The sequence below is a fragment of the Oxyura jamaicensis genome, chromosome 1, assembly GCF_011077185.1.
Source record: "Oxyura jamaicensis isolate SHBP4307 breed ruddy duck chromosome 1, BPBGC_Ojam_1.0, whole genome shotgun sequence".
NCBI classification, from domain to species: Eukaryota; Metazoa; Chordata; class Aves; order Anseriformes; family Anatidae; genus Oxyura; species Oxyura jamaicensis.
The window spans coordinates 11,827,197-11,853,130 of record NC_048893.1 but is presented as its reverse complement, the minus strand read 5'-3'; the positions used below and the strand labels follow the sequence as shown (position 1 = coordinate 11,853,130).

Genomic DNA, 25,934 nt, shown 5'->3' with positions numbered 1-25,934 from the left:
GAAACAAAATTATATTCAGAAACTTTGAATCTCAACTTCCTTTCACTTGCTATAGATATTAATCCAATGTGTGAACAGATAATTTTTTGTTATCAATGGGTACAGTCATTAGTTTGAATGCGTAAGATTTCAAGAGACTGTATAAACAGAAATTATCTGTTTTCTTGTATTCTGACCTGCCACAGAATCTTAAAACACCATTTTGGCTCTACATACTAACACTTTCATGTTGTAACTTCTAGAAATGGAAGATAAAACCTAGGAACCTGTAGTTCATGGTAGCCTGATTTATCTTTTTAAAATTATTATTATTATTTATTTTTTTCTTTAAGTTAGACCTAATTTTGCTAATATTAATTACTTAATTATGCCTGGATTGAAAATAAAATTTACAAATTATAATCACTTCTTAAAGGAGATTACAGCATAAAATGGCTATTGCTTATTAATAATAAAATACCTGCCAGAAAAAAAAAAAAAAAAAAGTCTTATTTCTTTTAAAAAGGACTATTAAATTAACTGCTAAAATTTACCAAGAGTGTAACCTGGGAGATGTGCACGCACATAATAGCCACAGCTACAGACTGGAAGAGAGCTATACATTTAAAATTGACCACTTTATTGTTAGCTCTATAACAATTTTATCTCATAGATGGTATTGCTGCAGCCATAGTGAAACAAAAAAAGCTGCTGGGAGACATAATGCGTAGCTGCCTTTGTATTCAGAAATAATTTCAGGACCACTTGCTATGCGAGGTATGTGAGCATGCTGAACTGTCCATTCAGCACAGGAGAACTATTTCCCAGTCTTAACCTTTGTGGTGGTTTTACCGTACTAGGCAGCTGAACACCATAACCACTCTCTCACTCCCCCTGCTCAGATGAGGAGGGGAAGAAGTAAAGGAAAGAACAACTCACGGGCTGAGATAAGGATAATTTAATTAAAGAGAAAAAAAATATTATTAAGGAAATATTATTATTAAACAATTCAACTAAAGGGAAAAAAGGGAAAGGGGAAGAGGGAGGGGGAAAAGGAATAACAACACAAAACAAGTAAAGGCTATGTGGAAGTGCAGAGGAAAGAAATTACTCTCTACTTCCTACAAATGAGCAATGCTTGACCACGTCCTTGAAGCTGGGCCTCAACGCACATAGCCGGTGTTTGGGAGGAGGACAGACGTTTTCACAACGAGAGCCCACCCCTCCCCTCTTCTTCCTTTTTCCCCCTTTTATTGCTGAGTGTGACATCATATGGTATGGAATATCCCTTTGGTTGGGTTAGGTCAGCTGCCCTGGTGATGTTTCTTTCTCACTTTTTGCCCACCCCCTAGGAGGGTTAGAGAGAGTCCTGATGCTGTGCCAGCACTTCCCAGCAGCAGACACAACACTGGTGTGATACCACTGCTGTTCTAGCTACAAGTGCAGAGTGCAGCACTGTATGGCCTGCTGCAGGGAAAGGTAACATCCCAGCCAGACCCAGTACAACCTCCTACAGAAAGGTTTACCCATGTGCTAACAAACTGCAAAGCTGACAGGATGCTGCTATCTACAGATCTGTCATTCAAGCACTGGACTCTGGGAACTGAGTTTTGTGGGGAAAAACAGAGTACAATAAAAATGATTGGTTACTCTATCTGACAAATGTGAAATCAAAGTGTATTTCTGGGCATCCAGGCACTCAGACTTGGGTTAGATAGTCCCAAATTTTCCTCTTAATTACACTTGAGCAAAATAGAGGCAAACCAGCAGTTTATCACATTTTGAAGTCAGTAATTCTACAAAGGACCATTACACAAGTGGTTAACTCAGACTAAAATTTACCCCTGTCTTTGGCAGGACTGATGTATGAGGCAGAACAGAATTTATTATCCCAGCTCAGAACTTTCCTTTCTCTACAAAGAGGAAGATTTAACTTGGGCATGTGACTGGAACTTTACCCGAGAACTAGATCTGTTGAGTAAGCAGGTGCCATTTTTATAAAATCAATTTTTTAGAACCCATTTTAATTCTACTCTGACCCAATGCACATGCCTAATTAAAAAGCTGTCTATTCAAAATTTTTGTGCTTAACCAGCATGTATCATGTAATTACACCCAGGCAGATGTGGATTAGAAGAAGAAACTGTTTACATTTTGTTTGTACTTTGCATACAGCGATAAAAGCTATTTAAATAGAGGCATTTAACTTTTTATTTTTATTTTTATTTTTTTCAGAGGAATAAGATACATTCCAAAAAAAAATAAAATCTAAAGACCTTGATTATTTGCTGATCTAGTAAACATGAAATACTGCAGATTAAAATGTAAGTAAAGCAATAACAAACGAATACTTAAATGAGTGTTGCTCATAAGGTGGCAAAGAGCAGGCAGATTCTCTTCTGAGCTAGACAGGTTTTCACTTCTTTAGGCATCTGAAAGCCTAGCATGGATGTTAAAACTGCCACTTTACATAAAAGTAATTATTTAAAAATGATAAATAATTTGGACGCAAAGCCACATCAAAAGAAAAAGGTCCTATTTTCAAGGCAGCCTTTTATTTACAAATTATGTAAGCCTACTCTGTCTAGCTTTTGCTTGCAGGAACCAGTTTCTCATCCTGAAATGCCTGGTGTGAATGAACTGCATGACAAAACATCATGTGGATCTGAAGAGCAAGATAAAGAATGTGTGCTATGTTTGCATAGCTATTTGGGATCACTGTGAAAGGTGTCACCGCATGCAGAGGCTCATGGAGAAATGAAATCCGTTTTTTCTTTAGAAAAAGGAGGTCAAAATTTACAACACGTTTGCTTTTGTACGCACAACATTTTTTATTTCTGTATGCCGAGCACAACATTTATCTAGGTAATGGCTCCCGGGAGGGGGGAAGTAGCCCAGGCAGCCTCCCAGCAGCCTAAAGGCATAAGGGTATGGCAGAGCACGGTGTAAATACCAAGCAGCTCCTCTCCCTGCCGGGGAAGCCTGGCAGCGTGCCTCCTGTCCCTGGTGGAGGGCATTTGCAGCAGCACTGCTGACTGCACACCACTGCAGCTGCTAATTCTTGACATAAACTGCTGGGAAGGAAAGAGGGAGATGAATGAGGTGAGGAACTAGATGGAGCATTTACAAAGAGGCTGCAGCATGCAGACTAATGTCTTTATGTGATGAAATACAAACATTAAACTGGGATTTCTTTTTAGGAAAGGGGAGTGATGTTTTCCTTGTGACTTTAAATGGTTAATAGAGCACCATAAGGAAAAGCAATAACCAATCACATACCAGTACTTAGTGAAAGTAACAACAGTTAGTTGGACACTGAAAAAAAAATGTGCAAAGACTTGAGTGGTATTAGCTTTCATTTTAAATCTATAGAGGTACAACTTGAAAGTTCATTTTGATGTTAGAGATATTATGGCTTCTGAAGACACTCCATGAAGTTGATATTACTTCCAGAACCGGCAAAACTATAATTCTGTTCTTACTAGGATTGTGATTTTCTACCATGTTTGCTCAATACTCTGTTTTGCCTGATTCACTCACAGTACTCATCCAGCTGCCTATATTCAGCTGATAACTCAGGCCAGTGCAAATCTTCTGATTTTACTATCAGGTCACTAACTTAGTTTAAAGCTAAGATGAAAAGCTTTTATTTGTGGAATTTTTATGTCTTGATCTCTCAGGTCCACGCTCTGCTGAGCACACTCAGTGGGACCTGCTAGCACTCAGCACCTCTGAAAATCAGGGTGCTTATAGCAGAGCCAAATTGTGGCTGTGGAGACAAAGGCTAGTCACCAAGTCTGAAGGTGTTGCCTTGCCATTCTCTTTAACAAGAGTAAATCTATTACAATAATGTGTCCAAGTGCTTCCTATGAGAAATATTTAACTGTTAGTGTTGTCCCAGGCACTGCTATTAACATTATTAACTTACTTTCAAAATTTATGCTGAAGAACCTCACTCTGTCTAAACAACTTGTGTCCTTAATCCTGCCAGTAGTAAGAAACTGTATGCTCATTCATTGCCTTATCCTTGCTATTAGAGCATCTACTGTCTTGCCAAGCCACAAATGTAGAACATATGAGTAATTGATAATTCCAAACAGATAATTTCAAAAATTTCTGGATTACTACAGGTTAATGTATTTACAAAAAATCAAAGACAGGAAGTATTATCTTTATACCAGGAAGAATTTAAATGTGTCAAACCAGTGAAACAATTCCAAGTTAAATATATGTATTTTTACTACTAGTCTAGTACATATAAATACTTCAGTATATTTAAAACAGAGTCTTCTTTGATTACCAATTCATTAACAAATATATTATGCAAGTGTATGTCTTAATATATGAGTCATTTTTTTACTTAGGAGTTCTATAAAGCCTGTTCGTACTTTAATAATTCTTATCTCATGTATTATCTCTATTCTCTCTCTCATTTAAATAATAAAATCATGAACATAAAATTACTTAGGAGATCTTCTCACATCTTTCCTATACCAGGAGAGATACTCAATAGTTTTTTAGGATTGTATAAATATATTATTTGCTTTGAAATACTAGAGTTTCCTTTGGTTCTCTCAGGTTTTACTGTATTTTTTCCAGGTTAATAGAGGGTAATCTATCATCAACCTGACCTTCCTTCCAAGCAAATGTTATCGTAGTATCTCTAGAGCCTCTTTCACTGCCAAGCACTCATTTTCAAGGACAATATGTTTTTATTCTTTGCAAAATAATTTAACACGTCCCCTCTGAATAATTTATCCTGTTTCAGCCTATTCCTGAATCCTAGACTGAGTCTAAACTACAAATGTAGCTTAAATAACAATTTGTTGGTGAGACTGAGGAAGCAAAAGTTCCACTAATCACATCCTTTAAAACTCACCTACTTTATAATACACAGGAAATTCCAACCTTATATTGGTTAAGCAAAGATCAATTTTCATCACTATAGCTGCAGGCCTACATTCTCCTTTTATGAGGAATATCCTATCTCCCACCAGCTATTCTTCCTCGTATTTCTCATTTGCCTTTTCTGTGTTCTGATTTGGCTTATAAGCTTTCTGAGAGACTAGAACTTGAAGTACTCCTGTACAGTTTATAGCACTGTGGAGTCACATTTTTTTTTTTTTTGTCTTCCTTTCTGCTACAGTAAACTTTTGAACAGTAATAATACCATTGCAGGGCAAATATTCTCAAATTTTCCATTGCAATGTAGGGATTTAGCTTAATGTTTGGATTCTAGCCCTTTCAGCAAACAAAGCTGCATTATGGATATATCAATTACAGCTCAATAGTCAAATCGCAGACTTAATGTATAAAGGGGGATTAATCTTCTGTTGTGTATAACAACACACCATATCTTTCCTCTTTAGAAAATAATTAATTTTCTGGATGTTTAAATTTATGAATTTGTTAATTAGTTAATGAGTAAAAGTAAATTGAAGTGGGGTATTAAGAATCTTGTATCTGACTTGTTTGTTTGTCCAGACTGAAAAAAGAGTCTCTCAATATTCGTGCCATCTCCTAATGTTCTGAGTAAGAATCATTTCCTTTAACTAAAGGGCATCGCTTTAGTTAAAAAGCCTTTCTCAAAATGTCCATTATATCTATTTTTTCTTCAAAAGGCTACCACTTATTTTCATTTCCTTCCATACTGTATTTCTACCCCGCTCCTGACAGAGCAGATGGCACCACCACTCCTGACAGTATATTGCTTGCATGTGGCCTCCCATCTGATCAGAGATAGTAGCCATAGTGACAGTAGCTAACTCATGGAAAATTACCTCAAGCATATGTTTTGCACAACTTACCCTGGTCTGGTTACCTGTGAAAATAGTGGGAAAAGGGGCAACTATTTCATAAACTTCCCTGAAGTGTAGAAAGAAGGGTAAAAAATATGAGTGCAGGGATGCAGCATGATAGAGATGGGAGATAACTAAGGACAAGTGGTGGATGACCATGTATACATTTACATGGTCATCTATGTAAACTGTTAATTTTCCTCCTGGTAGCTGGTATGGTGCTGTGTCCTGGTTTTAGAATGAGGATAATGTTGATAACACGCTGATTTAATTGTTGCAGAGCAGTGCTTACACTAAGCCAAGGACTTCTCAGCTCCTTACACTGCCCTGCCAGTGAGGAGGCTGGGGGTGCACAAGGAGTTGGGAGGGGACAGAACCAGGACAAGTGACCCAGACTGGCCAAAGGGATCTCCCATACCACATGATGTCATGCTGAGCAATTAACACGGGGTGGCTGGCCAGGGTGGGAATGGACCGCTGCTCGGGGATGGGACGGGCATCGGTCATCTGGTGGTGAAAAACTGCATTGTGCATCACTTGTTTTGTACACATTATTATTAGAAGTACAATTATCATCATATTATAATTATTCTTTCTTTTCTGTCCTAATAAGCTGTCTTTATCTTAACCCACTTTTCTCCAACTCTGTCCCCCATCCCGCTGCGGGGGGAGGGTGAGCGGATGTCTGTGTGGTCCTTAGCTGCTGACCGGGTTAAACCACAACAACCACCTTAAAAAAATTATAGGCAAACCACTTAATTGGCTGCATGTCTAAGAGGCTGGCAGGCAGGCACAAAATGCCGAGAGTATACTGGTGAACCTTGCTCCAAAAATGAGTGTTTTAAAAATGGATAGTAATGTGTATTAAAGCTGCTTTTGTTCTTTTTCCATCTTATGACAGTTCAAGTATGAAATTGTTAATTTGCTCACAATACTCACATACATACCCTGCCAGAAAGCAATTGCCAGTCAAAATCCACAGTTAGGTGACAACTGTATATATGAGTCATTTTTAGAAATACAGTGAAATGACACCGTCATTAATTCTGATGTGGATTATAATCCCAAGAAACTCATTCAAGATTAAAATAAAATACTCAAAACCCCCTAGGTACAAAAATGAAAGTAGGGTTCCTTGTCTATTTTAATTCTTTCTGCATTTAGGATAATCAAGAAGTTGCAGGTTCATGAAAATAAATCCAAAATTGTCTTTATGAATCACTTAAATCCAATCCAGGTCTGCTGAAAATTGCAAGGGAGACATCTCTATAAATAATAATGTCCTACCAGCAAACTTAAGCATGGCTGAGTGAATTAATTCTGTGTTTGTTCATCTTAGCATGCTTTGATTTCATGGGATTTACAATGGATATTTATATAGTGGGAGAATATATCCCAGTCATAGGACAATAAACCAATTTGTAAAATATTGTAAAATTTAAAACAACGCACAAAACATTGTAATTACAAAATATCACAATTATACTATTTTTCCTAATTTCATACTAGTGAAAAAATGTACATTATGTCCCAGTTAATATTTAGAAGAACAAATCACAACATTTCCAGTCTGGCAGCCCTTTAGCTCTTCTCAGCAAGGTATCACATTTTTTTTTTAGCCTTGACAAATCTTACATACATAAGAGATAAACAAATCAATCAGTGTATTTAATGTCTAGTGATCCTGGAATACTGTAAACTACTACTGAAACATTGTCAAGATTGGATCTCTAGAGTTCATAAATAACCAAAATTATAGCTAAACACTGGGAAGAAACAGTTTGTGAAAAGTTCTAACATTTTATTTCCATTGAGATTGAAACTATTTTGTCTTTTCACAGCCATACCAAAAATCTCTAAATTATTATCCTACATGAAAGAATTATGGTAAAAGCACTTCTAGCATTCTCATGCAAAGTCATATTCTGATTAACTGGTGACAGTGGAGGTGGTTTATGCAATGAAAAAGTCTGGTACTATGCTGTTAATGTCACTATAATGCAGTTACTATTTCTGTGAATGATTTACTGTGCTAGGGATAATTAACATCAAATGCTTCTCAGCCTCCTTATATGATGAAGATCATAAAAAGAGAGAACACTAACTCTGATATTTGTGGTGGCCTTACCCATTTTCCTTCTCAGACTTTACCAGTTTTCACGATTTATTACAACGACCTGCAGATTAAATGCTGAATATCATGAAGCACTCCTAGTAGAACTAATCTAAAAGGCACCTTCGGAAAACTGAGGTATGCAGATTTTCACATTTATTCAAATGTCTTCAGCTGCTTGAAAAAGAGTCGTGATTTAGAAGGACAGTTGAAGATCTGCCTAGGCTAAAAACTGGCCAGTGTGCTTTTGATCCTGAGGTAGTCCTGAATTTATATAATAGCAAGTATAGCTGTTTCTCTGATACAGTGCTGCTGACAACTATAGGTGGCACATTTTCTAACAGCCAGGTTTGCTTGGGCTTGAAGGCACAGCACAGCTTATACTCTGATGGGGCTGAGACCATCCGCCTCTATGTCCAGCTTTAGACCATTGCTCTCCAGAGCTCCTTAGCACCAGAGAGCCCTCCAAGCTACTCTAGCAGAAGAGGTTTGGGAACAGGGGAACTGATGATGTCACTTAAAATAAAAATATAGAAAACAAACAAAAAAGAGTGGCAGTACTGGAGAGAGAAATACTGTGCAGAGGAACTTTAGGATAAATCTCTCCAGTATCGATGACTACTCTCCCACTTCTGGGCCAAGGGAGCTAAAAGGCATTTCTTTATTTGCACATTCCTGGCATGTCATTAGACAATCTTTCAAAGACCATGTACACCAAACTTATTAATGCATCCTTGCATCAAAAAAATGTTACCATCATTACAATTAGCAATGTCAAATATAAGGTTAAAGTCAGATTGCAAGTTTTCTACACTCATGGGGAAGAACTGTTTGAGCATAGCAGATGTGCTTTTCCTTTAACTGGAGTGTTGTCAGCTTTTACTCTGGATTCTAATTAAATATTTTCCCAACCTGGTTCTTACACAATCTCTAAATATCTTCTGATGACGGATGCTTTTCCCCTTCACCAACTCTGAAAAGAAGTAGAACAAATGTACTTGTCTGCACAGTTATCTCCTTGTAGCTACAGGGAGCGTGCAAAAGAAAAACTGTTTAAGATGATTGATAATTTATTCTTCTTTTCCACTTGCACAAATAGAATCCATTTGGGAAGGATGCTCTAGAGGCATAACAAAGATATTGAATACCTAAGTAAGACCCAGATGTGATCAGATACCAGCAAGACGTGAAAGAGATTAAAAGCTGTCACCATTAAAAGAGAAATTAGTTATGTGAGCATTTTGCAATTTCCTCAAATCCCTCACTCTCCCAATTTAAAAAAAAAAAACAGACGTGCTGCGTAATTCAAAGGCAAAAAAAAAAAAAAAGGTGTGCATTCATCTAATGGCAAATGAATACTGTTGCATCAAATTGACTGAAATGTAAAGAAGTCAAAGAAAAATGAACAAAAATTATTCAAGCTTACTGTGATTTCTCTCTTTTCCAACTAAATTAGGATTTAAAAGAATATCTAATTCCATTACTGATAGCAATATGAGAGTAAGGCTACAACGCAGGAGATATTTAAATTAATCGGAAGGATTAGGTTTGATATATAACCCATGCCTAAGAACTGCTATTGCAAGATCCAGGCAGAGGTCACAAAAAGTCCTGGTAGCCTATGTCAGATCTAAGATGTGGGAGAAGAACTTGCTGATGCTGTGAGAAAAAAAGTAAAATTCTTGCTGAATCTGCTGAAGCAGAAACAGCTATGCTGTACAAGGTATACTAAACCAAGGTATAAGTATACTGCAGCATTGGATAGGGCTGCTTTCACAATAGCACTGGCTTAAAACATTGACTTTCTCCTTCCAGTCTTGACCCAGAGAGAGATTGTTTCAAGTCTTTTTTTTTTATGATATGCATAATATACCACAAAAGAAAACTTTTACATTTGAAGAATAAACATTAAAGGTTGCCTACATGCATTTGATGCATTTGCATCGTACAAAAAGTTGCCCAGATAGCACTAGCACTTCATGTTTTATTCTTGTCTTTAGGGCCTCTGTTGCAGTCCCTTTTTCTTGCACCTGGCCTGGCTCTTCCCCTCAGCTGCATTCCAGGCATATGTGATAGAGACTGATAGACAGTGAGAGGTCTAGATTTTGAATGCTGCGTCCAATGCCACCCCTGCACTTAAAAGGTAGAAGGCTCAATTTAGGGAAAGCCCATCTTTTCCAGTCAATGTAGGATGTAGGGTGTTCAACACTGAAGCCGTGGTGGGAGAGAATTAATTTCTAATTCTAACGCACACCTGAAAAATGGGGCTAAACCTACATGTGAATATATTTTCACATGGGAGAGGCAAAATTTGTAACTTTGCAACCAGCCTGGCCTTCTGCAAAAGTGACTGATCCCTAGACTGGAGGCTCTCAGTGCCTTATCTTAGGAATATTTAATATGAATAATCAATATTATTCTTCTACCTCCATGAGTTCTTAAAAACATTTTTTTTCTCCTGAAATTGACTAAATAATATATGCTTGTTTGTCTGTATTCATATTTACTGTATTCACATACACATATGGTTATACATAGGGAGATGCACCCTCAGTACATGCACACATAAAAGCAGCTCGCCATAAACATTCAACATTCAATAGAGGTATAGTAGAGCTAGTAGAGTAGAACTATCTACTGAATCTTTTTTAGATCCAGATACTTGCATTATATATTATATGCATGCTACTAGTTTATAATGGATTATCTCTAACAGACTGTATTTATACCTATACATACCCTACAGACATAAATGTCGCTTTCCAAGTTTTAAGAAAACTATCAGCATTAAGAGTTTTGGTAAAGAGAAAATTAAGATATAGTTGGCAAAAAGAGATTATACAAAGAACTACATATTTTCTGAGATTTTTTTTCCATTTTAGAATTAGCCAAGATATTGCCAGCCTATGATCAATTAAAAAACTAAAAATTAGAAATATTTTGTTTTTCTTTCCTTACAACTTTCTTAAGTTAGCATTACTTTCAGTTCTAACTGTTAAAAATAAAATAAAATTCATGCCAACATTTTTATAAAGGTATTATTTCTGGTTGACTTGGAATTACAAATATTACAATCTAACAAAGCAGAATTCTTTATTCTTATAGCAAATGTAACATTTAAAATATCACTATCCTGCATTCAGAACTGAACAGTCTATCAAAAGATAGTATTTATAACACTGTACATTTTAAAATAAAAATCCATCAGCTCACGTTGGATGGAGTAGCACTTTTAACAAAAACAATAGTTCAGGTATGATTTTTATTATTATCCCTATTTCTCAAAGCAATTCACAACAAATTTTTCGATAAGCAGGAACTTTACTAGATACAGTTGAATCTCTTATATAACAGTCAACTGTTTTCTTCTGATGAAAGCAATGATGCAGTCAAGTGGCCTAAAAAATATACTCTGTCTGATATACAGAAAATAATTGGAATAAAACAGACTAAACAGATGGCTGAAAACAATCTACCAAAGAACAGAAAGCTTTTTTGAACTCTGAAAAATCTAGCTGCCACTTTAACCTTCCTGGAAAATGACCAGAGGTAAAAAGATAGCATTTTTAACTTACCTTGTCTATGTTAGAACAACAACAACAAAAACAAACTCAAAATAAAGCTACCTTCTAAAATGATGAAAAAAAGTATGAACAAATAAATGTGGTAAGTGTTTTGGTGCAATGAACAACACTGCAGTGTTGCATGAGGTCTGATAAGAGGCAATGCCTGTGCTGTGGCCAACCACCTTCCACTTTGCTTACCTGAACCCATGGGCAACCTTGGGGCCATGGTATGGACTCATCAATTGTTGTGGTGCAATTAGAAAACTACTACCTAATTGCTATCATGAAAATGTGACAGGACAAACCACCTATCTGGAATACTGCAATCAAGGGCTACAAGCTTTTCAGAAAAGAAAGGCAGAGAAGAAGCAGTGGGGATGTTGCCCTCTATGTTAAGAAATGGCTAGATTGAGAAGAGCTGCCTCTCAGAAACAGTCACAAACAGGTTGAGAGCAAGTGGGTAAAAATTAAGGACCAGACCAATAAAGGACATCTTGTGGTTGGAGTCTACTACAGGCCGCCTGATCAAGGGGAGCCTTCTTGCTTCAGCTACAGCAAGCATCATGCTTGCATGCTCTCATCCTGACTGGGGACTTCAGCCACCTGGATATCTACTGGAAAAGCTGCACAGCAGGCAGTAAACAATCCAGGAGGCTCCTGGAGTGCATGGAGGATAACCTTCTGGTCCAGATATTGGAAAAACCAACCAGAGAAGCCTCAATGGACCTGGTGTTTTCCAATCCATCTGCATTAGAAAACAAGGTTAATTAATGAGGTTAAGATTGGAGGCTGTCTGGGCTGCAGTGACTGCACCCTGGTTTGTTTGTGATCTTGAGGAATTTTGGCGTAGCAAAGAGCAATCAGGACATTGAACTTTAAGCACTTTCAGCTGCTTAAAGGCCAAGTGGATGAGATCACCTGGGACACCCATGGGTTGGAACTAGATGATTTTTAAGGTCCCTTTCCAACCCAAGCCATTCTATGATGATCCTATGATTCTTGTCCAGAGACTTCAGTGGAAGAATGTCAGGCATCCAACATGTGGACAATATTGGGAGACATAATTGTCATAACATGCCGGTGGCAGTGGCAGGATTAATGCTGTCCTGGACATACAGTGTGTATCTCATTGCCATATGCAAACAATGATGTTTCTGCTGAACTATAACTTGCCTCCTTTCCCTTATGAGACATACGAATTTACTGTCAGGTTCACATTGCGAGCTAGTTCAAATCACTACCTTAATTTCCTCTCCTCCTATTTTCTTCCTCCTTCTTCTGCCTGTTTTCTGTCATTCACCATATTACAGGAACTTTCCCTTCCCCCCTGCTTTTGGTTCAGTCGTGCCAACCTATGCAGAGCTGATGGATTTGCAGGCTTCAAAGGTGTGATTTCAGGCTAATCATCATCAACTGCTAATAGCTTTTCCTCATTGAGACTAGTTATTTTGTGTCCATACAGGTGGAATAGAAAAAAATACGAATAACAGAGTAACAGCACAACTCAGCATGGTTCATGACTCACTTTTAGCCTATGAATAAATTTTCAAAGAACTGTGCTATCAAGAAAAACAAAGGTGTCCAGTATTATCTGTCTTTTCCTCAGCAGTACCACAGGTGATACTCAGTACGGCAAAGAAAGCCTCAGTAAATATTGCATACAATGATGCCGATTTTAAGGAAGAAAAAAATAGTGAAATACAAAGATATTTAATTTACTTCCATTAGGAGCTGAAGAAGAAAGCAATACATCAAAAGGAGTGAGTGTGTCAGTGTTTAAAAGACCTGTGCTCACATGACTGGTCTCAGACCTTTCTCAGAGAGCTCCTTTTCTTACTTTCTTTGGTATCTTGGTCCTTCCCTCTCCTGCTTCCTTCTACAAAGACACACACACACGTGCATGTACACACCCACTCTCCAGCCATCGCTAAGCATAACATGATGATCTGTTCTCCGTGCTTCCCTGCAGATAAATAGAAATTGTCACTTCTTCAGCTCCAGCACAACATGCTACTCTGAGGAACCTGCTTTGCAGGGGGGTTGGGCCCGATGATCTTTCAAGGTCCCTTCCAACCCCTACAGTTCTGTGATTCTGTGACAACATGGTCCATTCAGTTTTCTCCCAGACTCTACAGAAAGGCCCCTCTTCTCCCCACACTGCCCACAAGACCAATAGGGGAGACCTGGCAAACCTTCTAAGCTCCAGTCACCAGAAGCAGGTTTAGCTCCTGGACACAGTCCCGCCATATTGCTTACACAATTGACTGCTGGATGGGAACAGACTTTTTTGAGGAGAAGAGGTAAAGACTGGATGAAATTTTCCAGGGGCGTCCCTCTCTTCCTCAGGATTTTCCTGCCCACCTACCAGTTTGCAAAGTGTTGCTTACGGTATTAAGAATTTTTCATTACAGGTTTTTAAACAAACAAAGCTTTTTTGCCCTGCCCTGCCCTGCCCTGCCCTCCCCTCCCCTCTTCTCCTCTCCTCTTTTTTATTTTATTTTTTATTTTTATTTTTATTGTATTTTTATTTTTATTTTTTTCTTGTTGAATGTCAGAATCATCAATTATAAAGAAAGTAGATGTATAAGTGCTGGAATAAACTTTGTACTTCTTACAAAGGCTAAGTGAAACAGGGTCAGATGAGAAGTGCATCTACTAGTATCTTGATTCTGGCAATAGATAGTGAAAGATGCTTTAGAAGTGAACTTGTAACAGAATTGCCTGAAATGTCCCTGTAACTTCCATTAGTTAAAGATTTATGAAGCTTCTGGAACGTAATTTATATGCCTGAAAATGTTTTTTCTTCTCTAATGCAACTCTGGATGTTTTTACTTTATGCCATGCATCAAATGAGAAACTCAGAACAGTGACAAAAAATTGATGCACATGTGATTTAGCACAGATTTCTGTTTTTATGTATCCCACACAACTGGATTTATATAGCAGTCAGCTTAAATATGTTGCTAAATTGAACTTCATTAGGTTTCACTTCTCTATTATTTGCACTAGTTATAATGGGAGCTCCTAACTGCTACAAAATTCTATATTAACTATATCTCCTTTTGGATGAGGAAATTGAAGTACAGGGATGTTAATTTGTTCAAATAAAACATTTGATAAATGGTAAGAGAGATATTTCCTATTCTAAATACAGAGCAGAAACTCTATCTTAAAAGTAATTAATTAATTGATTCTCAAGTTTTCAACATGTTTAAAATTTGCCTTAAATTTTAGCTTTCAAATTTGTACTCAAGAACTGTTAAAGGCAAATGAAGAGCTGAATTTGTGAACACTCAGGCTTTAACTTAGATCGAGTGGGTTTAGTTGTACAAATGTGGATGCAGAGAGCTAATTATGTATTCTTAATGTATTTAATTTTTAATAAAAATAGAAAAAAATGAAACTGAGCTAAATATTTACTTTTTTTTTTTTTTGTTAATTGAATGGTATAACAAAATCCTGTATAATAAAACAACAAATTTAGAAGAAAATCAAAGGTGGAATGGTTGTTGATACTGAGAAGTACAGTTCTACGCTATTAACCTAGTGAATATTTTTTCACTTTCCCTCAGATCTCTTTATAAAGAAAGTTCTTTTTCCCCTCCCAGATTGTTCTTCTTGTTAAGCAATAAGATGTCATTATTTATTGAATGAGATGGCACATGAGATGATGATGATGATTATTTTCAATGTATATTTTTGTCTGTTCATACAAATAGCCAAATCATGTGAGATAGATGTTAATTATATTTGATAAGAGAAAAGTTATTTTTGCAACTGCAGCATTTTTGGCAGGAACTGAGCTCACTGCACTCTGCTTACTCAACTGGCAACTTCCAAAAAAAAACAAAAAAACAAAAAAAACTCCCCAAACTTACAAAACCTGTTCTAATGAATGTGAGGATTATGACAATATATTTATCATCTACTGGCCTATGTTAAATCCCCTAATTGCAGAATCTGCAGATTTTATATAATGGTTCAGTTTACAGAACAAATTTGTGGGCTTCTGAGACCTGCCACACACACTGGTTTTGTGCATGACACAATTTGCGCATAATACAAAAATGTTCACATTCCAAATACACTCTTTTTCACCATTACTATTTTTTATTTTACTTTACCATATTTCTTTATTTCTGTATAATCTCATTCCCTGCTAGATATAGCACTTTTGAGCACCAGCTCTTCATTTATTTGTGTTACAAAGACCTAGACTGGCATTGTAGGTTAAACAGATTATGTACATCTTGTGTATACAGCTTGTGTTCCATTTGCCCATAAGAGACAGAATTGTTTATATTATCGTAAAACATATCTGCACTGTGCTCTCTCTTCCCTTTAAATGGCTTCAGCTTTGTTTTCAGTGTTAAATAAAAACATAACTGCAGTGAAAATCTGGACAAAGATGAAGCAGTCAGATAAAAAGATAGTGCTGTGTGTGTGGAATCTGGCATGGTTGAATGTGTTTAAACCTCAGTCATCTCTAATCAAACGTTCAACTTTCTATAGCTGGAGTTGGAAGAGTTGTGTAATGGCTTAGGCACTAGAACTGACTTCCTACTTATAAGCAGATCAGGTTATATACTCTGTCCTGCAGATACTTGGAACTTCACTTATTTATGTGTCAAATATTTCACTGCTTTAAGTAGCATACATAGATTATTATTTTTAGGATTGGTAAATATAAATCAAAATGTCATTTCAATATGCATGACTTTTTTTTTTTTGAGCGAATTAAGTGTCATAAACCATGCATAGTGTAACTTTTATTCTGTGCGTAAGTATGGATTTTATCAACGAAAAAGAAAATTTTGCTATTCTTTCCAGATTCCTAATGCATTTCTACATATTATCTGGACTTGAAAAAATGAATCTTTTGAACAAGAATCACTATAGGAAAGGAAATGAAAGGAAGGAAGGAATATTTTCTTCAATCCTAGTAGGACATATTTTATGAGTACCAAGAATATCTGACCCAAAATATTATAAGTGCTGGAGAAGAAAATTAATTTATAAGCGCCAGTATATGGCTGGACTTAAAAATCACACTTGGTGTTCAGTTTTAAAAGCGCTTTTTTAAAAAATTAAATTTATTTTTTTTAATGTTCATAATAACACATGTATAAGCTTTGAATTACTATAAGGGAAACAAATTTCCTTAGAAATGACAGAAAAGGGTCAATAGTACAGTAACAAATCAACAACTGCTTGCTGTGGTAGATGACAATGAAAGACAAAGGAGTCTATTAATACACTCTGATTAAGACATTATTGGAATAATGTGGTTGTTTAAGTCTAATGCCTTTTAAAACAGCCTTGGGCATGTTTATCTTGCCCAAGGTAAGATAAACTTGCAGGGATGACACAGGACTTAGAAGAGACTTCTGACTTTCTCAAATGGCAATAGGTGGGTTCTCTGGCACTTTTAACAGCACTGCACACCTATTTTAAGCAACAAAATTGCATACTGAATACTGAATACTAGAAGTCCCAGTTCACCGGAGACAACCTGTTCCTCCCTATTGACACCTTACTTAGGGATCTATGTTCCTTTATGTGATGCATTGAACCATCTTGAAATAATGTGCAATCTTATATGTTTTAGAACATAGAAGAACAATATAGAATATAGAAGAATCCTGAAATTTATAATTTATGGCAAACTCTAGGGCCAAAAAACAAGATATGAAGTCAGATATCACTGAGTACCATTTGTACTACTAATGTAAAAAGAGAATCATCCTGTGAACTGAGACAACATGTAAAGCGAAGACAAGAAGATCCGTTTTTTTTTCCTTTTTTTTTTTTTATGTGACTTAAAAAGTATACAATCCATTCTGAGAAGCATTTTGAAATCCAAGCTAGATGCTTTGCTGTAATTGCTATTCCAGTTTGTATAAATAATTTTAACTGAAAACTTCAAGGAAAATAACCAAATGACAGGGCTAAAAAGAATCAATAGCTCTCTTCATACCTTGAGGAATATTTATGCAAAGTGGTAGGGTTTTAATAGGAAACATTTGTATGCAGTGCTTAATGAATGCTCAGTAGCTTGACAGATAGGCAACATGGGCTCAAGCTCTAATTCTGTATCAGGCAGAACAGATAGTGACATATGGATTTTCTGCACCTCATGGAGAACACAAGGCTATTGAAAATCATACCAGCCAGCCAAAGGAATCTGACAAGATTTCCACAAAACCCTTAGACCTAGACAGTAACAGAGTGTTGTATATGAAATAGGGATAGAAATTGTTCAGTCTAAGATCACCTCTGTCCTGCTTGTGGTTCAATGACTACATAACAAAAGTATTGAGTACCAAAATAATAAAAAAGTGAAGAAAACACTGTAATAGCAACCTCATGAAGATTAGAATTCAGTACTTTTTTGATGGAAGTGGGCACTTCATTCAAGGTCTTTGGTTAATGTAAATATAAATTTATGGGTATTATTGTGACCACTGTAGAAAGTTAATTTTATATGAAAGCAGAAGTAACACAAAAATGTAATGGAAAATTGTTAGGAAAAAAAAAAAAAGTACAAATACTAAATATTTCCAGCAACTTAAGTTCTCTTTATTTGCACGTGGAGTTCAATGAATTGCTCTTAAGTACAATGGTGTTATACTTTCAGATCTTTCCTCTGCAACTAGAAGAAACCTTTATGATGTAAAATTTAAGTGAACATTCACATTTAGTCACACTTTGATGTTGTTGTTGTTAAAGTTAGGAGTTATGCTTTAAAAAAATCTGAATACATTGAGATTCAGGTTAAAATTTTGAGGATTAGCAACACTGCATCAGTCTACCTTGGGAAGATTCTTGAAAGTCAGAATTAATTTTTCTCATACACATTTTGAATGGTTTTGGCATTAGTCACATGATATTTGCAAGCTTTCCTGGTTAGAAATATAATGCAGCTTGAGTAAAGTGGAATTCTGTGTCCTGCTCAAATTTAAAAAAGTGAAGTGAACCCTCCAGATGGCCATTACATTCAGCTATGGACTAACAGGGCCTCCATGGGATCCATCCTCATTTAGGGTGTAAAGATGACAGAATTCATATTGCAGTTCCACTTCAATGCCCTCTTTATCTCATTTCCTTTAAAGGAAAGCCCTACGTCACAAAAATGAAAATACAACTTTTACTGGTGAAAGGAACTGTAGGTGTCTTGACTGAATAGAGAATCCAGTGATTTTGACTGTACCTGATACAAATATACTTTTTCTGTTGTGTTTTGCATTTTTTAGTCTGCCTGTGCTGAAGAGTGCAGGAACACAAGCAAGAAATCCTAATTTGGGTGGGAGAAATTCTTACACTCTGTGATACGCTGTAATATTTTTTGTTGTCATTGTTAGTTACTTTCCAAGCACTTTTCATATTTTCCTTCTCTTCAGTCCATGGGATTAATAACAACATCTGAAGAAAGGAAGATCATTGTGTCATACCACTTCCATAAACTGACAGGTTTTCAGGAAAATTTCTAGGGACAGCTAAGGTTTATTTTAGGGGGCTTTCAGGCAGCAAATACATTCACAATCTTGCATTGTTTCATGCACTATAAACTAAGGGGATAAATGGATCTATGTGTTCACATCATTCAACATTGCAATGTGAATTGCAAATGTTATTTGTCATCAGACACAGGACTGATTAACTGTGTGGACCAAGTTTATAAAATATGGATAACATCTACTTTAAACAGACTTCAGAAAGCCAAAAATATCAGGAAAGTACTTCTTTAGGAGCACAAATTAAAAACTTACAAGCTGATAACAAATTCTTAGAATGATCTGTTAAAATATCTCTGAAAAGTACATTTCTATTATTAAAAACACACACACGCACACAATACAATATACCTTACAAATACAAAAAAAACCAACAAACTCTTTTCATCTGGATATATAACATGGAAGTGCCCAAATGTTTCTTTGGAAGATGTCTATTTATGAAAACAGCTTGTCTTGGAGCAAACATTTAAAACATGAATAAAAGCCAAATCTTGGTGAAGAGCTGAATGTTAAAAAAATGGGAGAAAAATACACAAAAGAGTAACAGAGAGAGCTGAAGTATGCAGAGTACAGCATGAAAGATGAGATGGATAAGATAAACTTTCATGTATCTACCACAATACTGTATTTTTTAAATATAATTTTTGAAAGTGTAAGTTAATGTTGATAAAGCTGTTGAATACAGAACAATCATATTCAAAAAATGATGAGAATTTACTAAACGTTTAAAACATCAAGGACTCAGATGCTATTTACAAGAAGTAAAATAAACCATCAGTATTATTTAGCATATAATAATCTTCATATTGGTAATAAATGTTACACTTGTCTTCAGTGCATTCCCTTGTACTTTGTAAATGTCACCAAGGACACCAGATTATTCTAACAAGAAAGGCCTGTGCTAATAAGTAACTGATTACCAGAATAACAATTTCATAATTGGTAGGCCATCTATTCAAGGAACCAAAACAGATTAGCAAACAATGTAATACCCTGAATAGAGCTATTCTATTGTTCACTTTAAAACAAAACAAAACAAAACAAAAACAACAACAAAACCCTCAAATATTAAAGCTAATTTGGTCAGTCTTTTTTTTTTTTTCAAAAAAAAAAATACATGGTGACTTGAAAGCAATTTATAAGGTCTTGTTTAGGTAAAGTAACTTAAATCTTTTCTTTTGTGAGTAGTCCTTCTCAGCGGAATACTTGTTTTTTCATGGATACAGTCATACTGCAATTGAAACTTGTTGCTAATGCTACATTTTTATATCAGGAATATTTGCTTTTTCAGATACTCTTAATAAAAAACAGCAGAAACACCCCCCTGGTACATTGCTGTTGTACTGCATTCTGAATAATAATAACTTCCCCTATCCCTGCTAGCCCCCCACCTCTCCCACTGGCAAAATTCCCCAGTTCCACATTTTGGCTGTTTAAAGAACACAATGTCTTTCCCTGCGAGGCAACTGTGTAAGAATACGGGCTTCAAGGCAGATTTTTGATCTTACTAACTCCAGTATAAATGATATGTTACTTTCTTGACCATGGCAGATTTACAGTTAGCTGAGATTAGAATCAGACTGAAAACACTTCTGGTTTGGGTTGGGATGGTCAGTCAGAAGTGCTCATTTCTCCAAGCCGAGAATGGGTTGGAGCACTGGCACAGATTGCCTAGAGAGGCTGAAGCTGCCTGGATAAGGACATGCGCTGGGTGGTCCTGCTTGAGCAGGGGCTGTGGACCAGATGACCTCTAGAGGTGCCTTCCAATCTCATCCACCCTTTGATTCTGCAATGACTGCTCGTGGTCTTTCAGTCAGTGCTATCCTGTAATTACAGACAGATTCCACATCTAAGCCAAAATAATGTCAGAAACACTGCAAAGGGAAAGCCTCGTATCGGTTTCCCATTGCTGGGAAAGGAAACAAATCTGTACCTCTACCACCCATGAGTCAGTGTCAATTATCTTTGTCAAGTCTTTCTTAGGCCACTGTTCTAGGCAGTGCTTTTGACCCACAAGCCAAAGCTGTTTTGACTTCCAAAGACAGAAAAAAATCCACAAGCAAATAATTTTACCTTTCTGTGTCCTTATATTTCCGAGATACTTCCCCCTGCCACACAGTCCAGAAGGCCTTTGCTACAGACCAGGCCCATTAAAGCATTATGATGAAATGAGACATCTGAAGTGGTGGGAAAAGGCTGAGCTTGAGCAGTCCTATTTCAGTGTACAACTCAAATGTGGCCTTGGTCACTCCTGCCCTTTTGTTAACATAAGCTATCATGGGATCATTATACAGGATGAAATGTCCACCTATTTCAGAGCCAAATGACAGGAACCAGGGATCTGCAACCCTCCTGTCTTGAAAAGAAGAAAATGTGTTACAGTGTTCTCTCTAATAAATGCAGGCATTTTACAGAATTACAGAATCAGAGAAATCACAGAATGGTTGTGGTTGGAAAGGATCTCCAGAGATCATCTAGTCCAACATCCCTGCTCAAGCAGGGTCACCCAGAGCATGTTACACAGGATCGCATCCAGACAGGTTTTGAATATCTCCAAAGAAGGAGACTCCACAGCCTCTCTGGGCAGCCTGTTCTAGTGCTCTGTCACCTGAACCGTAAAGTAGTTCTTCCTTATATGGCGATGAAACCTCCTGTGTTTCAATTTATACCCATTACCCGTTGTTCTATCACTGGCCACCACTGAGAAGAGTTTGGCCCAATCCTCTTTACATTGTCCTCTCAGGTATTTGTAGCGGTTGATAAGATCCCCTCTCAATCTCCTCTTCTCCAGGCCAAGCAGTCCTGAGTCTTTCCTCATATGACAGATACTCCAGTCCCCTAATCATTCTCATGGCTCTATTTCACTTGTTCAGACATCTGTTCTGAAACCCACCAGCTAAATCAGGAACAATTATTAATGTAATACATCTAACTTAGAGCATCTAAAGAATTCCAACACCTAACTCAGAAATAATTATTTAAATTCAAACAACAGGGCTTTGGTTGAAACAAAATGGAAATTCTTTCTGCCCTCTTCCCCTGCAGTGTCTTCCCAAGGACATTTATTAACTGTCAGCTGAATGCAAATACACAACAGACGGTAGCCTAATGCAGACAGACAGCACTTTCTTCTGGATCACCTTTCAACCCAACTCTGAGCACCGAATTGCTTTATGATTTCCAGTTATGGCATTGCAACTACAAAATTATGACTTTGCCTGCTGATTCTCTCTCTCAAGATCCACAGAAGTTCCCATCAGATTTCTCCCTTAATTCCCCATTTGGAAAGAACAGGTTGGCCTATTAGAGAGTCCTTCAAAAGTTTTCTTGACCAAAGAGCTGTAGCCTGAAAGTCAGAAGTCTCTGCCATACTACAGGAAGAGAGAACGTCCCCAAGTGTAAATTACCCAACATTCTGATGCTTCTCTGAGTATCAAAACCAACCAAACACACACAAAACCATTAACTTTTGTAAATGAAAGAAAACCATGCATGGCATACCAGATCTGGTCAAAAACTTCTGCTAGTTAGCTTTAAGAGAGAACTTGAAGTTAGCTAGGTAGCAGAGAATGAAAATGAAAAACCAATGCTCTCTCTGTTTGGGGGCCTTTATTATCTACTGCAATGGTCTGCCCAAGAACTTGTCCCTAAGGACACCAAGTTTTTTTCTAGGAGAGGTTATGCACCAACAAAAGATTCTGCCCGGGGTTTCTCTGGCTGATCTTTTTGGGTAAGGAAAGCCAGGATGCTGACTTGGTTGTCTTGGTTTCCGTATGCCCTCAGATGGAGATGGTAACCTGGCAACTGTGGACTGATTGTGTGCTCATAATGCAGACAGGCAGGTTTAAAGTTGGTGCCTCTTCCTGTGGTCCTCACTTCTTGAAAGTGCAACTGTGAGGTAGGATGAGGATTTTCTCAAATGTATACTGTGAACTGTTGATCAAGCTTTATATTCTTTAGTCAAATGAGACCAGTGAATAAGAGAATGTTTAAATTTGTCTTCCTTTAAACAGACACGTTAAGAGTGCAGCAGTGTCATGAGAGGAAAACTCAACTGAGAAGAGCCCAGAGGTAAGATTAGCTACTTACACAAGTTCATGCATTTTTTTGGACATAGGTTGTCTAGCTCGAAGCCTGATATTGTTCATGTGATAAATGGGCAGGAGGGGGCAAAAGAAAAAAATAATAATAAAAAAATATGCTGTAGATACTTGAGGCTCTGCTTACCTGCAGAAGAAACTGCAAGCTCTTCAAGTGACGGTGTCAGAAGCATGCAGCTAGCTCTCACGTGCACACTCAGGGAGTCTTTAGTGGAGAAAAGCTCCTCTAGTAATGTGGCCAGTTAATATTAGTCACCAGATAGATGGAAGAAATGAAGTGACTTCCAGTCCTCTCTCTTGCATCCCCCTTCCTCCCTTCCCATCATCGCCATAAACTAAGGGCTCGGATGCTTTTTGTTCTGTCCCTTCCTCTGGGTCCTGGGGTCTGGGCTGCAGTGGTTTGGAAAACACATTGGCTTGAATGATTTACAGCCCTTGTGGGCAACATGTTGGTCCTTTTCTCATAATGTACATACTTCGTCTGCCAAACATGACGGTGTGCTGAACTATCAGCTAAGCAGCACACGAATTCACAATCCACAACCTGCACTGCCACAGAAATTTACCCTAGAGCCTTCTGGAGAACACTACTGCCAGAACAGCACCCCCTTCCAATCTACTGCCTCTTCATATCCTTTCTGCCCCCTTAAAACCTTATCTGTGTCCCACCAGCAGCTTCTAACTCGCATCCCCTCGATGTCTTCCAACAGGAAAGTGAGAGAAGGCACAGAAATACTAAAGGACACAAAGCATATTTTCACCATCTCTGAAAATCCTAGCGAGAAGTTGTAGCTCAACCATCTTATTATCAGGAAAGAGAGGAATTATGCTGGCTTGGTACAATGCTCAAACAACAAAGGTCTCTCTGCTAGAACATCAGGTCAGGGCACAGGAAGCACACTCCTTTCTCTTACTGTAAACTAAGCCAGAGAAATTCCCATTAGTCAGGGTGCAAATCTGGGAACAGAATGACTCTGATTCAGCACTAAGCCTAACCAGCCATCATCTCTGTCTATACTGCTGAAGGCTTTCCTTGTTTTTGGTCTCTAAATGTGTATTTTCTCTTACCAGGTTCCCAGATTCACAGAAACTGTCTTCTTGAGAAGAGAAAACAAGTGTTAAAAAGGCTATCCAGACCAGCCATTTCAAGGGGCGCAGATGAATGAAGCATTGCGCCAACCAAAAAGCACAATGTCCTGTGTTACTTCCAAAATGAAGGCCATAAACGCAATCATCAAAAAACACCAAGATGGTGTAAGAAGGCCATGTCACCAAGGAGCTGGTCTGCCAACTCAGAAGGCTCAAACAAGTGAAGTCTGTGTGGTCCAGATGCTCCCTAAGCATCAGGAGCCACAGATGAGAGAGCCATTGCGCCAGCCGAAAACTAAAATTAATTGTGCGGCTTCCATAGTTAAAGCCATCAATGAAATCCATAGGAATCTTAAACTAGATTCTCAAATATGTCCAAAACATGCAGGAACCACTTTTCCAGATGAAAATGTGCAATGTCTAGAAAGAACAAAATCTGAAGAAGTGAATGAAGGTACAAGACGCACCGTCAAGAAAAGAAAGAGAATCACAAGGGATAACCAACAGGATAGTAATGGGAATGTGCAAGTGGAAAAACCCAGCCGAAAGAGGACGGACGTGAGTCAGCATGACTTACAGTCCATATGTTGTGCAGAATGCACAAGAGGCTTACAATAAAAAACTAAAATAATACTAACAGATTTGTCTTAACTTTTGCTGCCTGTCTCTCTTCCGAGGAGTCTTAGCAGTCTTTTAGCATATTTCCTTTCCAAGGGCATCTATCTTAAGTGACATGATTTTAGTTGATTATTATTTGTTCATAAATAGATAAAGCAAGATAAAGCTGATAAATATCAGCTTTATACATCCCAGGGAAAAGACACATACTAGTAAAGACTTTTCAGATGCTTTGCTTCCCAAGTTGAAAGGAAAAATGAGCAATGTATGAACATTCAAGTTCCTAAGGCATATCTCAAAATCAAACAAAAACTCCACTACTAACAAAAGAGAGAGGGAGGGAAAAAAACAACTAACCAAGCCAAAAAAACAACTAACCAAACAAAAATATTCAAATAGCTGTGTAGAGGAGAAAAGAAGAAAAAAAAAAGGAGAAAATTAATCAGATAAACTGAAAAACTCAGAAAAGTGAGAACATTCCCATAAGCTTCTGCCTTTATCCCTGGAGAAACCATCTCACCCATTCACCAATCTCATTTTTAAAAGAATTTGCTTTAAGACTTTGTTATCACAATTAGCTTTTCCATCATAACTTGTATTTTTCTTATTTGTTTACTCAGCACAAAGCCGCAGTAAGGTTTATGCTTAGTTTACAATTGACCTAACCTTTTTGAACATGCCCAGACAACAGGAAATTGGTTTCTCTGGAAACAGGAGCTACATGAAACCTTTCAGCACTTGCGTTTATTTAAAGCTGTTCCCACATACGCAACAAAGAAGCACCAGACCTTCAGCACGTGAGTCAACTTTACCAGGCAAGGTAATGAAGGAGAGCACTGACAGTGACACACCAGGCTGGTAAAATTAATTGGTACAATTTGGATGTGAACAACAAAAAAGAAAAGGAACAAAATGAAACAATACAAAGTGACTCTTTGTCTGGGAGTACAAAGGTAAGACAAGGGGGAATGGCTTTAAACGAAAAAGGAAAGGAAAGGAAAGAAAAGGAAAGGAAAGGAAAGGAAAGGAAAGGAAAGGAAAGGAAAGGAAAGGAAAGGAAAGGAAAGGAAAGGAAAGGAAAGGAAAGGAAAGGAAAGGAAAGAAAAGAAAAGAAAAGAAAAGAAAAGAAAAAAGAAAAGAAAAGAAAAGAAAAG

At 37.3% G+C, this 25,934-nt stretch overlaps 1 protein-coding gene and 1 long non-coding RNA gene across 18 annotated transcripts in view; both read right to left on the bottom strand.

The window, feature by feature from the left end:
• Nucleotides 1-25,934, bottom strand: part of MAGI2 (membrane associated guanylate kinase, WW and PDZ domain containing 2) — a 775,806-nt gene that overhangs the window by 128,845 nt on the left and 621,027 nt on the right. The gene's annotated exons all lie outside the window — the stretch shown is intronic.
• Nucleotides 327-2,578, bottom strand: LOC118178962. Its single transcript, XR_004756343.1, has 2 exons — nt 1,487-2,578; nt 327-814 (listed from the first exon to the last, which is right to left on the bottom strand). It is a non-coding gene; the product is annotated as an uncharacterized LOC118178962 (long non-coding RNA).